Source organism: Bison bison, unplaced genomic scaffold (assembly GCF_000754665.1).
Source record: "Bison bison bison isolate TAMUID 2011002044 unplaced genomic scaffold, Bison_UMD1.0 scf7180017864371, whole genome shotgun sequence".
Lineage (NCBI taxonomy): Eukaryota > Metazoa > Chordata > Mammalia > Artiodactyla > Bovidae > Bison > Bison bison.
Genome location: NW_011494943.1, coordinates 10992835 through 11007496, shown reverse-complemented (window position 1 = coordinate 11007496; position 14662 = coordinate 10992835).

Here is a 14662-nt window from a genome sequence, read left to right as displayed (position 1 = left end):
ACCTCCAGGGAGAGGAATTCCTGGGTCTGGCATGTCTCTGCTGATCTAGAAGTAAGAATCCCAAGGCTGCCAGCTTTATAACCCGCCACCTGTCACGTGACCACAGCCTTGCTTCAGTTTCATTTTCTGGGAAAGTAAAATTGCGGCTGCCCAGTTCTCCCGGCTCAATTGAAACCCAGTCTGATCACCACCCACAAGGTGCTCCAGCCTGCCTCATCCCAACCTCGCCTTCCAACACCCTCCTGATCTGAGCCCCATGTGGCCCCAGCACCTACTTTCTTTTCTGCTGAACCCATCGTGCTTGCCTCCCCTGGCCTCCTGAGTTCTCTCCATCATTAAGTAAATCTAAAAACCAGTTCAGCTGAGTCAAGTGAGTGGAGACTGAAGATAGTAGGGGAGCAGGCAGAGACACAGCTTAAGCAAAATCTTGAGATTAAACATGAGGTGGGGGTACTGAGGCAGGAGATAGATAGGCTCCAGTTTAGACACTTACAACTGGCCTCCTGTTTATATTCATGGGGCAAGAAAAAGTGGACTTCAGGCTGAGAGGATAATAGGCAGGAAGGCTAGGGGTCTCCAAACAGAAGAAATAGGCTGCAACCCCACAGAGACTGAGATAGAACTGTGTTTGGGTATCTCCTGAGGAGGTATGGGTCAGTAGGGGACTGCTGCAGGGGCAGGGGCTCTGGGTGCAGTACACCTGTGTATGGCATAAGCCCTCTGGGAGGAGGTCGCCATTAACCCCGTGATGGAGGCACCAGAACTTACACAGGACTGGGGAAACAATCTCTTGGAGGGCTCAAACAGAACCTTGTGTGCACCAGGACCCAGGAGAAAGGAGCAACGATCCTGCAAGAGACTGACCCAGACTTGCTCGTCCAGGAGTCTCTGGTGGAGGCGTGGGTCAGCCATGGCCTGCTGCAGGGTTGGGGGCCCTGAGTGTAGCAGTGCGTGCATGAGACCTTTTGAAGGAGGTCACCCTTATCTTCATTACCTCTACCATAGTTTGGCCTCAGGTCAAATAATAGGGAGGGAACACAGCCCCGCCCTTCAACAGAAAATTGGATTAAAGATTTACTGAGCATGGCCCTGCCTATCAGAACAAGACTCAGTTTCCCCCTCAGTCAGTCAGTCAGTCTCTCCCACCAGGAAGCTTCCATAAGCCTCTTATCCTTCTCCATCAAAGGGCAGACACAATGAAAACTGCAGTCCCAGAAAACTAACCAATCTGATCACATGGATCACAGCCTTGTCTAACTCAATGAAACTGTGAGCCATGCCATGTCAGATCAGAGATCAGTCGCTCAGTCGTGTCCGACTCTTTGTGACTCCATGAATCACAGCACGCCAGGCCTCCCTGTCCATCACCAACTTCCGGAGTTCACTCAGACTCACATCCATCGAGTCAGTGATGCCATCTAGCCATCTCATCCTCTGTTGTCCCCTTCTCCTCCTGCCCCCAATCCCTCCCAGCATCAGAGTCTTTTCCAATGAGTCAACTCTTCGCATCAGGTGGCCAAAGTACTGGAGTTTCAGCTTTAGCATCATTCCTTCCAAAGAAATCCCAGGGCTAATCTCCTTCAGAATGGACTGGTTGGATCTCCTTGCAGTCCAAGGGATTCTCAAGAGTCTTCTCCAACACCACAGTTCAAAAGCATCAATTCTTCGGCGCTCAGCCTTCTTCACAGTCCAACTCTCACATCCATACATGACCACAGGAAAAACCATAGCCTTGACTAGACGAAACTTTGTTGGCAAAGTAATGTCTCTGCTTTTGAATATGCTGTCTAGGTTGGTCATAACTTTCCTTCCAAGGAGTAAGCGTCTTTTAATTTCATGGCTGCAGTCACCATCTGTAGTGATTTTGGAGTCCAAAAACATAAAGTCTGACACTGTTTCCACTGTTTCCCCATCTATTTCCCATGAAGTGGTGGGACTGGATGCCATGATCTTCGTTTTCTGAATGTTGAGCTTTAAGCCAACTTTTTCACTCTCCACTTTCACTTTCATCAAGAGGCTTTTGAGTTCCTCTTCACTTTCTGCCATAAGGGTGGTGTCATCTTCATATCTGAGGTTATTGAGATTTCTCCTGGCAATCTTGAAAGATTATCTGGTATTCCCATCACTTTCACGTGATTATCTGGGCCATGCCATGTAGGGCCACCCAAGACAGATGGGTCATGGTGGAGAGTTCTGACTAAACATGATCCACTGGAGAAGGGAATGGCAAACCACTTCAGTATTCTTGCCTTGAGAACCCCATGAACAGTATGAAAAGGCAAAAAGATAGGACACTGAAAGATGAACTCCCCAGGTTGGTAGGTGCCCAATATGCTACTGGAGATCAGTGGAGAAATAACTCCAGAAAGAATGAAGAGACAGAGCCAAAGCAAAAACAACACCCAGTTGTGCATGTGACTGGTGATGGAAGTAAAGTCCGATGCTGTAAAGAGCAGTAATGCATAGGAACCTGGAATGTTAGGTCCATGAATCAAGGCAAATTGGAAGTGGTCAAACAAGAGATGGTAAGAGTGAACGTTGACATTTTAGGAATCAGTGAACTAAAGTGGACTGGAATGGGTGAATTTAACTCAGATGACCATTATATCTACTACTGTGGTCAAGAATCCCTTAGAAGAAATGGAGCACCCATCATAGTCAACAAAAGAGTCTGAAATGCAGTACTTGGATGCAATCTCAAAAACAACAAAATAATCTCTGTTCATTTCCAAGGCAAACCATTCAATATCACAGTAATCCAAGTCTATGCCCCAACCAGTAAGGCTGAAGAAGTTGAAGTTGAACGGTTCTAGGAAGACCTACAAGACCTTTTAGAACTAACACCCAAAAAAGATGTCCTTTTAATTACAGGAGTGAAAAGAAAGTAAAGTCGCTCAGTCGTGTCTGACTCTTTGAGACCCCATGGACTGTAGTCTACCAGGCTTCTCCATCCATGGGATTTTCCAGGCAAGAATACTGGAGTGGGTTGCCATTTCCTTCTCCAAGAGATCTTCCCAACCTAGGGATTGAACCTGGATCTCCTGCATTGTAGGCAGACGCTTTACCGTCTAAGCCACCAGAGACTGGAATGCAAAAGCAGGAAGTCAAGAGATACCTGGAGTAACAGGCAAATTTGGCCTTGGAGTACAGAATGAAGCAGTGCAGAGGCTAACAGAGTTTTGCCAAGAGAACGCACTGGTCATAGCAAACACCCTCTTCTGACAACACAAGAGAAGAAATGGTTAATACTGAAATAAGATTGATTATATTCTTTGCAGCCAAAGATGGAGAAGCTCTATACAGTCAGCAAAAACAAGACTGGGAGTTGATTGTGACTCAGATCATGAACTCCTTAATGCCAAATTCAGGTTTAAATTGAAGAAAGTAGAGAAAACCACTAGACCATTCAGGTATGACCTAAATCAAATCCCTTATGATTATACACTGAAAGTGACAAATAGATTCAAGGGATTAGATCTGATAGAGTGCCTGAAAAACTATGGATAGAAGTTTGTGACATTGTACAGGAGACAGGGAGAAAGACCATCCCCAAGAAAAAGAAATGCAAAAAGGCAAAATGGTTGTCTGAGGAGGCCTTACAAATAGCTGTGAAAAGAAAAGTGAAAGGCAAAGGAGAAAAGGAAAGATGTACCCATTTGAATGCAGAGTTTCAAAAAATAGCAAGGAGAGATAAGAAAGCCTTCCTCAGTGATCAATGCAAAAAAAAAAAAAAAAATAGAGGAAAACAACACAATGGGAAAGACTAGAGATCTCTTCAAGAAAAGTAGAGATACCAAGGGAAATTTTCATGCCAAGACGGGCACAATAAAGGACAGAAATGGTATGGACCTAACAAAAGCAGAAGATATTAAGAAGAGGTGGCAAGAATACACAGAAGAACTATACAAAAAAGATCTTCATGACCCAGATAATCATGTGGTGTGATCACTCACCTAGAGCCAGACATCCTGATATGCAAAGTCAAGTGGGCCTTAGGAGGCATCACTATGAATAAAGCTAGTGGAAGGGATGGAATTCCAGTTGAGCTATTTCAAATCCTAAAAGATGATGCTGTGAAAGTGCTGCACTCAATATGCCCACAGATTTGGAAAACTCAGCAGTGGCCACAGGACTGGAAAAGGTCAGTCTTCATTCCAATCCCAAACAAAGGCAATGCCAAAGAATGCTCAAACTACTGCACAATTGCACTCACCTCACACACTAGCAAAGGAATGCTCAAAATTCTCCAAGCCAGGCTTCAGCAATATGTGAACCGTGAACTTCCAGATGTTCAAGCTGGATTTAGAAAAGGAAGAGGAACCAGAGATCAAATTGCCAACATCCATTGGATCGTCAAAAAAGCAAGAGAGTTCCAGAAAAACATCTACTTCTGCTTTATTGAGTATGCCAAAGCCTTCAACTGTGTGGATCATAACAAACTGTGGAAAATTCTTCAAGAGATGGGAATAACGGACCACCTTACCTGCCTCCTGAGAAATCTATATGCAGGTCAAGAAGCAACAGTTAGAACTGGACATGGAACAACAGACTGGTTCCAGATCGGGAAAGGAGTACATCAAGGCTGTGTATTGTCACCCTGCTTATTTAACTTATATGCAGACTACATCATGCGAAATGCTGGGCTGGATGAAGCACAAGCTGGAATCAAGACTGCTGGAAGAAATATCAATAACCTCAGATATGCAGATGACACCACCCTTATGGCAGAAAGGGAAGAGGAACAAAAGAGCCTCTTCTGGCCCAGGATGACTCACCTTATGCCAATGTTATCTCAAAATGCATGTTGTGAGTGAGGGGCTGGGTGCCACTCTGAGTTTTGAGCTCTAATTAGCAGCCTGCTGATAGGTATATAACATTTTGCTAAAGACTAGCAGGGGAGCACTCTTTCTGCCCCCTTCTGATGTCTATGTCAGAAGCTTTATCTATTTCTTTTATACTTTAATGAAACTTTATTACACAAAAGCTCTGAGTGATCAAGTCTCATCACTGGCCCTGGATTGAATTCCTCTCCTCTGTAGGCCAAGAATCCTGACATCTTTCACGGCTCAGCAACAACCTTTCAAGGCTGTACACTTACAATTAGCCTCCTGTTTGCACTTCTTGAGACAGGAGACAGGTGGGCTCTAGGTTAGATGTTTACAATCAGCCTCCTATTTGCTCTCCTAAATAGAAGGAACTACAGAGACAGGGTCAGCTTTCCAAGTGGCTCTAGTGGTAAAGAACCCACCAGCCAATGCAGGAGACATAAAAGACGTGGGTTCAATCCCTTGGTTGGGAAGATCCCCTGGAGTAGGAAATGGCAACCCACTCCAATATTCTTGTCTGCAGAATCCCATGAACAGAGGAGCCTGGCAGCCTACAGTCCACGGGGTCACAAACAGTCAGACACGACCAAAGCAACTTAGCACACAAAGTGTCAGACACGACTGAAGTGACTTAGCATGCACACATGAACAGAGACAAGATAAATACTCAAGTTTTGTCTCTTGTGGATGCCTTAAGATAATAGCTATGGCAGGAACAAAGGAGGGCAAAGCCCTGTTTGAGTACAAGATCAAGGGATCTCCACTTCCCCCTTCCTTGGGGTAAAGGAGACACTACACATGCACAGCAAGGCTACCTGGGGACAACACCAGGGGACAACAAATCAGGGGACAACACCAGGCCATAATGAATCTTGCTTCTCCCAGACACGTTTGTGTCAAGTTCCATTTTGGCTGAGAGGTGCATGCTCACCTAAGGGGAGGTTCTTTAGACAAATGATCCAGGGGAGCTAAAACAAGATGATTGGACAAGGGGGAGACAAAGACCCAGAAAACTGCCTTCTCATAAAGGATTTAAACTTTGCAAATGTGCGACTGTCTCAGTTCGCCTGTGTGTCTTTCCATGGGTACTTTGCTTTTCCAAAAAACTCTTTACTTTTCTCTTTGCCTTCTGTCTCCTCACCTGAATTCTTTCTTGACAAGGCAGGCAAGAACTGGGGATCCAGGCCCTAGCCTCTGGCCTCTGTGGTCTAGCGGTTAGGATTCAACGTTCTCACCCACCACCACAAGCCAGGTTTATTTCCTGGTCGGGGAACCAAGATTCTGCCTCTAGCTACTGCTTGCTGCTGCTTACTGCAAGCTGCCTCTCATCACTGTGTGTGTTCGAAATCAGTACCTGCTTCAAGCCCCCAGTAAGGGACTCAGACTGTCTCTGCCTCACTGCAGAAATGCTGGCAGCAAATGATTGAGTCAGAGCCTGCCGAAGGAACCAGCCTGCACAGGGCAGCCCACGACTATAGAGCTGGCAGTCAGGACTCCTATAACAGGGCCAGTGGTCAAGATTCCTAATAACAGGAATTGCCATCTACTAAGCCTGCACTCTTCTCATGGACCACCTGGCCCTCTGAACACCCTCCGTGGGAGTGGCAGCAAACCAAGGTCAGGGTCATGTCAAGGTCAGGACTCAGGCCAAGAATCTCCAGCCTCCAGAGACCACTTAGTTCATCCATGGCGAGAGTGCAGACAGGTGTCTTGGCTCTTGGTGCACAAAGATCCACCGGCCACCCTTTTCTTCTGGCTTCGGACCCAAGTATTCTGATGGAGCAGTGGCCAAGTCAGCTTCTTCCTCAGTTGGGAAGGCAAGCAGAGGGCCCCCATCAGACAGCAACTCCCTACTCCAGCCCTGCTGCTGGCCCCTGCAACCCCTACATCTCATTCTCATTCTAATTTTACCTGTGACATAGATGACAGTCTGCCACCAACAGCCTGGTCTCCTATGATGGTGGGCTGTGGTGGGGGGAGGGCAGGACCGAAAGCACCTGGTGTGTGTGGTTATCCTCAGGACAATGGTCCCCATCTTCCCTCTCCTCCTCCAAATGCCCCCTGAAGCAATCACCTCTGTAGTCTGGGCGCTCTCTCACTAAAAGACTCTCAATGACTCCCGAGGGCCCAGTCCTCTCTCCTAAGGTGCATTCCCTCTGTCCCAAGCTCTGTTTCCCCACAGACCAGAAAACTCACGGCAGGGATCAGAATTCCTCACTCAAGTGTCCTGTTGTTTCTCCCCAGCACCAGGGGCTTATGGGTTGTGGCAGGTACCAACACTTCTCTATTCACTCAGTTTCCTGATTTTTCTTCCCCTTTTTTCCAGCCACATCCCCACAACCACCACCAAATAAAACCAGGTGGAGGCCCCCATCTTACACTCCCCTATTCTGAGCCCTCCCTGGCTTGGGTGGTGTCCAGGACTTTACAGACCCAGCAGCCAGCCCTGAGGAGTGCCAATGACACAAGGCTGATCCTCAGCCAAGCTTCAAGTCATTCAGCTATGAAAAAGTGGAGGTCACCAATCGTATCTGATCAGGGTCTTGTGTGGATTAAGGGAGCACAGTGGCCCACGCCCAGCCCTCTGTTGGTCACTAATAACCTAGAGGCCACCGCCACAGCCTGTCTACGCACCTGTTCCCTTCTGTGTCTCAGTTTTCTCATCTGTCAGGCTCTGGTCCAGCCTCCTAGGGCTGTTGAACAACTATTATGGTGAAAACTAGTGTTCCAGCCCCAAGCAAAGGGCTTGATGTACATCATCTTATTTATTCTTCACTGTTCTCTCCCCTCTCAATGAGCACCTACCAGAAAGCATTTGTGAGGGGCCTAGCACAGGCCCATGTGATGCTACAAATGCCAGTCAGGATGAGTGTCATTTTTACATCAAAAGGGCCCAGGGCTCCCACCTGTCTTTCCAACAAATTCCTCCTTTCCCATACCCTCTGGTCACACCGTATTTCTGAGGTAGGATATAGATGGGCTCCCGGTTAGAAATTTATACTGGCCTCCTGTTTACATTTCATAGGGCATGAAGAAGTGGCCTTCAGGCTGGATACTTACAACTGTTAACATATCCTGAGACAAGAGATAGTGGGCTGAAGCTATGGCATTTACAGTCAGACTTCTGTTTGCCCTCCAAAACGGAAGAAATAACAGAAACAGGGTAAATAGGCAGTTTTTGTCTCTTGTAAATACCTTAAAGTAATAGTCATGGCAATAGTCAAGGAAACTGTCACGGCAAAGACAAAGAGGGGCAAAATTCTATTTGAGTAAAGGATAAGGGATCTCTGCTCCTCTCTCTTTTGGGACGAGGGAGACACTACACTTGCACAGAAAGGCTCCTTGGGGGTCAAAAGTCAGGGGATAATGTCAGTCCATACTGAGTCTTGCTCCTTCCAGAAGCCTTCACTTCAAGATTCATTTCGGCTGAGGGGTACGTGCACACAGAGGGGGTGTGGCAAAAGAAACCAGTTAATTGGCTAAAGGTAAACAAAGACCTGGAAGAACTGACCTATGTAAATGACATTGTTTTTGTTCAGTTGAGAAATTGTATCCAACTGGTTGCAACCCCATGGACTACAGCATACCAGGCTTCTCTGCCCTTCACTATCTCCTGGAGTTTGTTCAAACTCATGTCCATTGAGTCGGTAATCCTATCCAAACACCTCATTCTCTGTCGCCCCCTTCTCCTTCTTCCCTCAATTTTTCTCAGCATCAGGATCTTTCCTAATGAGTCGACTATTTACATCGGGTAGCCAAAGTAGAGCTTAGGAACTTCAGTTTCAGTATTAGTTCTTACAATGATTATTCAGGGTTGATTTCCTTTAAGATTGACTGATTTGATCTCCTTGCAGTCCAAAGGACCCTCAAGAGTCTTCTCCAGCACCAGTTTGAAAGCATTAATTCTTCAGCTCTCAGCCTTCCTTATGGTCTAACTCTCACATCTATATATGACTACGGGAAAAACCATAGCTTTGACTATACAGACACTTTTTCAGCAAAGTGATGTCTCTGCTTTTTAATACTCTGTCTAGGTCTATCATAGCTTTTCTTCCAAGGACCAAGCGTTTTTTAATTTCATGGCTGCAGTCACCATCCACAGTGATTTTGGAGCCCAAGAAAATGAAGTCTGTCACTGTTTCCACTTTTTCCTCATCTATCTGCCATGAAGTGATGGGTCCAGATGCCATGATCTTACTTTTTGAATGTTGTTATAAGTCAGCTTTTTCACTCACCTCTTTCATCTTTATCAAAGGGCTCTGCTTTCTGCCATTAGGGTGGTATCATCTGCATATCTGAGGTTATTGATATTCTCCTAGCAATCTTTATTCCAGCCTGTGCTTCATCCAGTCTGGCATTTCACATGATGTATTCTGCATATAAGTTAAATAAGCAGGGTGACAGTGTATAGCCTTGACGTATTCCCAATTTTGATCCAGTCTGTTATTCCATGTCTGGTTCTAAATGTTGCTTCTTGACCTGCATACAGGTTTCTCAGGAGGCAGGTGAGGTGATCTGGTATTCCCTTTTTGGAATTTCCTTGGTTTTTCTATGATCCAATGGATGTTGGCAATTTGATCTCTGATTTCTCTGCCTTTTCTAAATACAGACTGTATATCTGGAAGTTCTTGGTTCATACACTATTGAAGCCTAGTTTGAAGGATCTGGAGCATTACCTTGCTAGCATGTGAAATGAGTGCAATTGTACAGTAGTTTGAACCTTCTTTGGCATTGCCTTTCTTTGGGATTGGAATGAAAACTGACCTTTTCCAGTCCTGTGACCACTGTTGAGTTTTCCAAATTTGCTGACATACTGCATGCAGCACTTTAACAGCACTAACTTTTAGGATTTTAAATAGCTCAGCTGAAATTCCATCACCTCCACTAGATTTGTTTGTAGTAATGCTTCTTAAGGCCCCCTTGACTTCACACTCCAGGATGTCTGGCTCTAGGTGAGTGATCATACCATCATGGTTATCCAGGTCATTAAGAACTTTTTGTATAGTTCTTCCCAAAATCCATATCAATGCAATAAATGTATGCATTGAAACATGCAATTTTTTTGTTTTACCTCATTGGGTTTTAGTTGTGGCACTAGGGCACTTCGTTGCTGCTAACACGCTTCCTTATAGTTGTGGTGCTTGGCTCAGTAGTTGTGGTGCGAGCTTAGTCACCCCATGGCACGTGGGGCTTTTTTTCCCTGACCAGGGATCCAGCCTGCATTCCCAGAATTGGAAGGCAGACTCTTAACCTCTGGACCACCATGGAAGTCTCCCACACAACTTTTAAAAATAAAAAATAGTATAACAATAAATAGTATGTAAGTGCAATGTATGATCAAACATAATTAGAAAATAAGATAGAAAACAACAATATACAAGGACAGTGGTAGGTGCAGTTTACTTTGTGGGGCTGAGGCAGGCACAGACAGAGATTAGCTGGGTGGAGGCGGATGGTGGGGTGGTAGGATGAAGGAAGAAGGGGACGAGGAAGCCAGAGTACTTGATGAACAGTTTCAGATGGCATCACCTCCCACTTTGTCCCTAAAAGATGGTGCTCTGGACATTGCTGGCTTCAGTCTGGACATCTCCTTTTGGTCCAGTGTTCACAAAGGGACTTGCTCCTCCACATAGATTTCCTTGTGGAAAGTCTGCTAGTCATTATTGCCCAGGTTAGCTGCACGACAGGGGAGCCCCTGGACTTAGCCCCACAGCTCACCTGGCAAAACCCAGTATAGGGTATCTTCCTGATCCCTTAGATATTAGATCATTTGAAATTTCCTCTATCTTGTAACCACCAGCATTTGTAGAATGTATATGGTTGGCCCCAAACATACTTTGGGGCTGGTCTTGCTCCTTGCCTGCTTATCTGATAATCCTGGGGTCGTCCGTAGGCCTGTAGGCAAGATGCTCTCCAGAGCACAGTTTGCTGGGAGGGTAAGTGTGGTAATAGGGTGGAACAAGGGACCTTGTGGGGGAAGGTAGGCCAGGGACGTGGTTCTGCCCTGCTGGGCCGCACAGTTCCATGGCCCTGCTCCAGATGAGAACGTCCAGACGTCTCAAAGCAGGGCCTGTGTGACTGAGCAGGCTGAACATATCGCCCACAGTAAATCCAGAGCCGTGCAGAACAACAGGGGCTTGTAGTTCTTGGCTTCATTTTGCATCTATTTCCCAGCCTGTCTTCAGACCTTCCTTTCAGCTGTTTTTCCCCATGGAAAGACAGGAGTGAGATCTGCAGTTAAGTTTCTCACGAAACAGGCTTTGGAATTCTGCTCAGTTAGGGCAAAGTTTGACTGATGGAAGTCAGTTTTCTGGGCCTGGGTATTATTGCCTGAGGATCATGCTCTTTGGACCCTTTGGAGTAAAAGATGTCCCAGGGTCAGGTGTTTCCCAAGTGAGGCCCAAAAATTTGGTCCTGGGCCCAGCACCAAATTAGTTCATCCACCTTGGGCTGGCAAGCCTGCCCAGACAGAAGAACAGCCCATAAGGAACTGTGGTTCCTTTCTTATGTAGGGAGGCAGGAGGGGCAGAAGTAAGACATACATAACGAAATAACTTCATGGCTCCCATGAGGGCACCTCCCTGTACCTGTGTCTCTGTCTTCTCTTATTAAGATGCCACTCAAGTCCAGTATGACATCATCTGAACTTAGTTAATTACATCAGCAAAGATCCTATTTCCAAATAAGGTCACAGTCACAGGTGCCTCTGATCAAGAATGTAACTCTTTGTAGGGGACACAATTCAGTCCCCTACAGGCACCAGCTCCACGAGCTTTGCCAGAAGTCTCTAGAAGATTTAGCCATCAGCACTGCACAAAGATTCAAAGATTTAGATGCACTTGGGTCCTTTCAGAGGATTAAAATTATTTTAAAAGGGGAGGAGGGAGAAACAGGCTCTTTACCAACGTCAGCAGCAGAATTTTCAAAGGTAGATAAATCGATGCAAAACATATTTTATAAAAATAATCATACTTTAGGCAGCCAAGGGTTTGCTATTCACCCCTGGGTTAGCCCAGGTTAGCTCTGCTCCAGGTTGACTTGATCTGTTTTTTTTTTTCCCCCTCTCTGGGAGGCCTACAGGATTCTAGTTTGCTGACCAGGGATTGAACCCAGGCCATGGCAGTGAAAGCATCAAGTCCTAAGCACTGGACTGCCAGGGAATTCCTAGGTAGACTTTATCTCAAAAAAGACAGAGGTCCCTGCCCCACTCCAGCACTAACAGGGAAGCCCACTGCTCCCCACCCCTATTAGCTCACAGAGCACCCTCAGCCTCCCCTGCCCACTGGGTGTGGGGCCTTCAGGGATGTGGCTGAAGAGCCCTCAGCTGCCACCTTTTGGGGCTGGTGGCACCAAGAGCATTGCTCCTGGACACCATGAGGCTGTACAGTGGGCATGACAGACCAGTCACACGAGATCCCCAGCATCGTTTCATTTTTGAGTAAATGTATTACTGGGGCGTGGGCAAGATGTGATTGCTGGCATTGCAGCCTGAGTCCTAAATCATTCCCCTTCTTCCTCCTGTCCAACTTCCCTCCATCACGAGAGTTCTGCATCAAGCAGCTTCCTCCCGAGGTCAGTTCCCCCAAAACTGAATTTTTTTTTATTCCAAAACTGAATTTTTAATAAAGCCAGACCCCTTGAGGTGAGCTCCCTGACCTGCACTAGACATTCAGTTAATGTGGGAGAGGGTGAAAACAGCGGAGGGTCAAGCAAATAGAATTTGAGGAGGTTTGATTCATGACAGCAGCGACTACTTCTTAATTGCCTATTACATATATACCCCAAGGCTCCACTCTCCTCTTCAATTTAACCTGTGCAACAAGCCTTTGGAAGATGTGGAAACGAAGGGTCAGACAGAGTAGACAATTTACCCACTGTCATGTGTTAAGAAATCAGGACAGCCTGGGCTCAAAGTCAGTTCTCTTTGTGCCTGCTCACACCATGCTGCCTCCTCAGTCGTGACTTTCAGAGTTTCTTGCCATTATCTGCAGACTTCCAGTAGAGACAGACACAGGCACAGGCTCCGGAGAATGTGAGGCTTCCTAACCATTTTAGATTTGAACATTCTAAGCCCACATCATCAGATACAGCAGTCAGGTAGCATTGAGCACTCCACATGTGGCTGGTTTGAGCTGAGATGTGCTGTGACGGTACAGGTCACACCTGGTTTCAAAGATTTAGTATGAGAAAAGTAATATAAAATATTTCATTGGTAAATTTTACATAGATTTCATGTGGTGCTAAGGCACTAGTGAGAAAGAACCAGTCTGCCAATGCAGGAGACGTAAGAGACGCAGGTTCGATCCCTGGATCAGGAAGACCCCCTGGAGGAGGAAATGGTACTCCATTCCAGTATTCTTGCTGGGAGAATCCCATGGACAGAGGAGCCTGGTGGGCTACAAGTCTATGGGATCACAAGGAGACACTACTGAGTGTCTGAACATGTTGGAAATATTTATCTTAGATAAATGAGGTATGTTAATTTCACTTATTTTTACATGTTTTAGTACAGCTACTTGAAGTGTTAAAATGGCCCAGGTGGCTCACATGGGGGCTTCACTACTGTACTGCTCTATGGCATCGTCTGTTGGACAGCGCTGTCCTACATCACCATCATCTGTATAGTCAGGGCCCCACCAGCTACTGTAACAAGCGGGCATTCAGACCCTACTTCTGGCCCACATGATTCTGGCCGGGGCTCGGCTCAGCTCAGCCAGGCGCCCTTCTTCACTCAATTGACCGAAACTCTGCCACTCACAATATGTGGCTTCCACAGGGCCCCTAGATCATCTCCGTGCCAGCCAGCCAGAAACAGGGAAAGTGCTTGCAGGAGGGAGAATGGCAGGCCAGGTTGAAATGGCACACACACACTCCCCATGAACTGTGTTGGTCTGCTAGGGCTGCTGTGCCAAAGTGCCACAAACGGGACAGCTTTTTTTTTTTTCCAATATATTATCTTGGCCATGCTGCCCAGCATGTGGCATCTTAGTTCCCCAACCAGGGATAGAACCCGCACCCCTTGCTTTGGAAGCATGAAGTCTTAACCAGCGGACCGGACCGCCAGGAAGTCCTGGAGCAGCTTAAACAACAGAACTTGACTGTCTCACAGTCTATGGGTCAGAAGTCTGAGATCAAGGTGTCGACAGGAAGAATCTGTTCTAGGCCTGCCGCCTGGATACTGGTGGTTTGGTGATGGCTGGCATTCTTGGCTTGTAGAAGCATCACCCCAATCTCTGCCTTCATGTTCACATCGTGGTCTCCCTGTGTATGCATGTCTGTACCAAACCTCCCCACCCATTTTCTTTAGCCGTGCTGCACGGTTTGCAGGATCTCAGTTCCCTGACCAGGAATTGAACCTGAGCCACAGTGGTTAAAGTGTGGAATCCTATCCACTAGGCCACCCTCCCCCTTTTTTAGGGACACAGCCATATTGGATTAGGGCCCACCCTACTGCAAGTATGAACTCATTTTAACTAAATGCATTTGCAATGACCCTATTTCCAAGTAAGGGCTTCCCAGGTGGCACTAGTGGTAAAGAACATGCCCATCAATGCAAGAGATGCAAGAGATGTAGTTCCCATTCTTGGGTCAGGAAAATCCCCTGGAGGAGTAAAGGACACCCCATTCCAGTACTTTTGCCTGAAAAATTCCATGTACAAGAGAAGCCTGGCGGGCTACAATTGATGCGATTGCAAAGAGTCAGACACGACTGAACACACAGTACATCTCATTTCCAAATAAGGTCCCATCCTGGGTACTGGGGGTTAGGACGCGATATGAATTTTGTGAGGCAGGGGACACAGTTCAACCCACAACAGACACTATTGACTTGATCT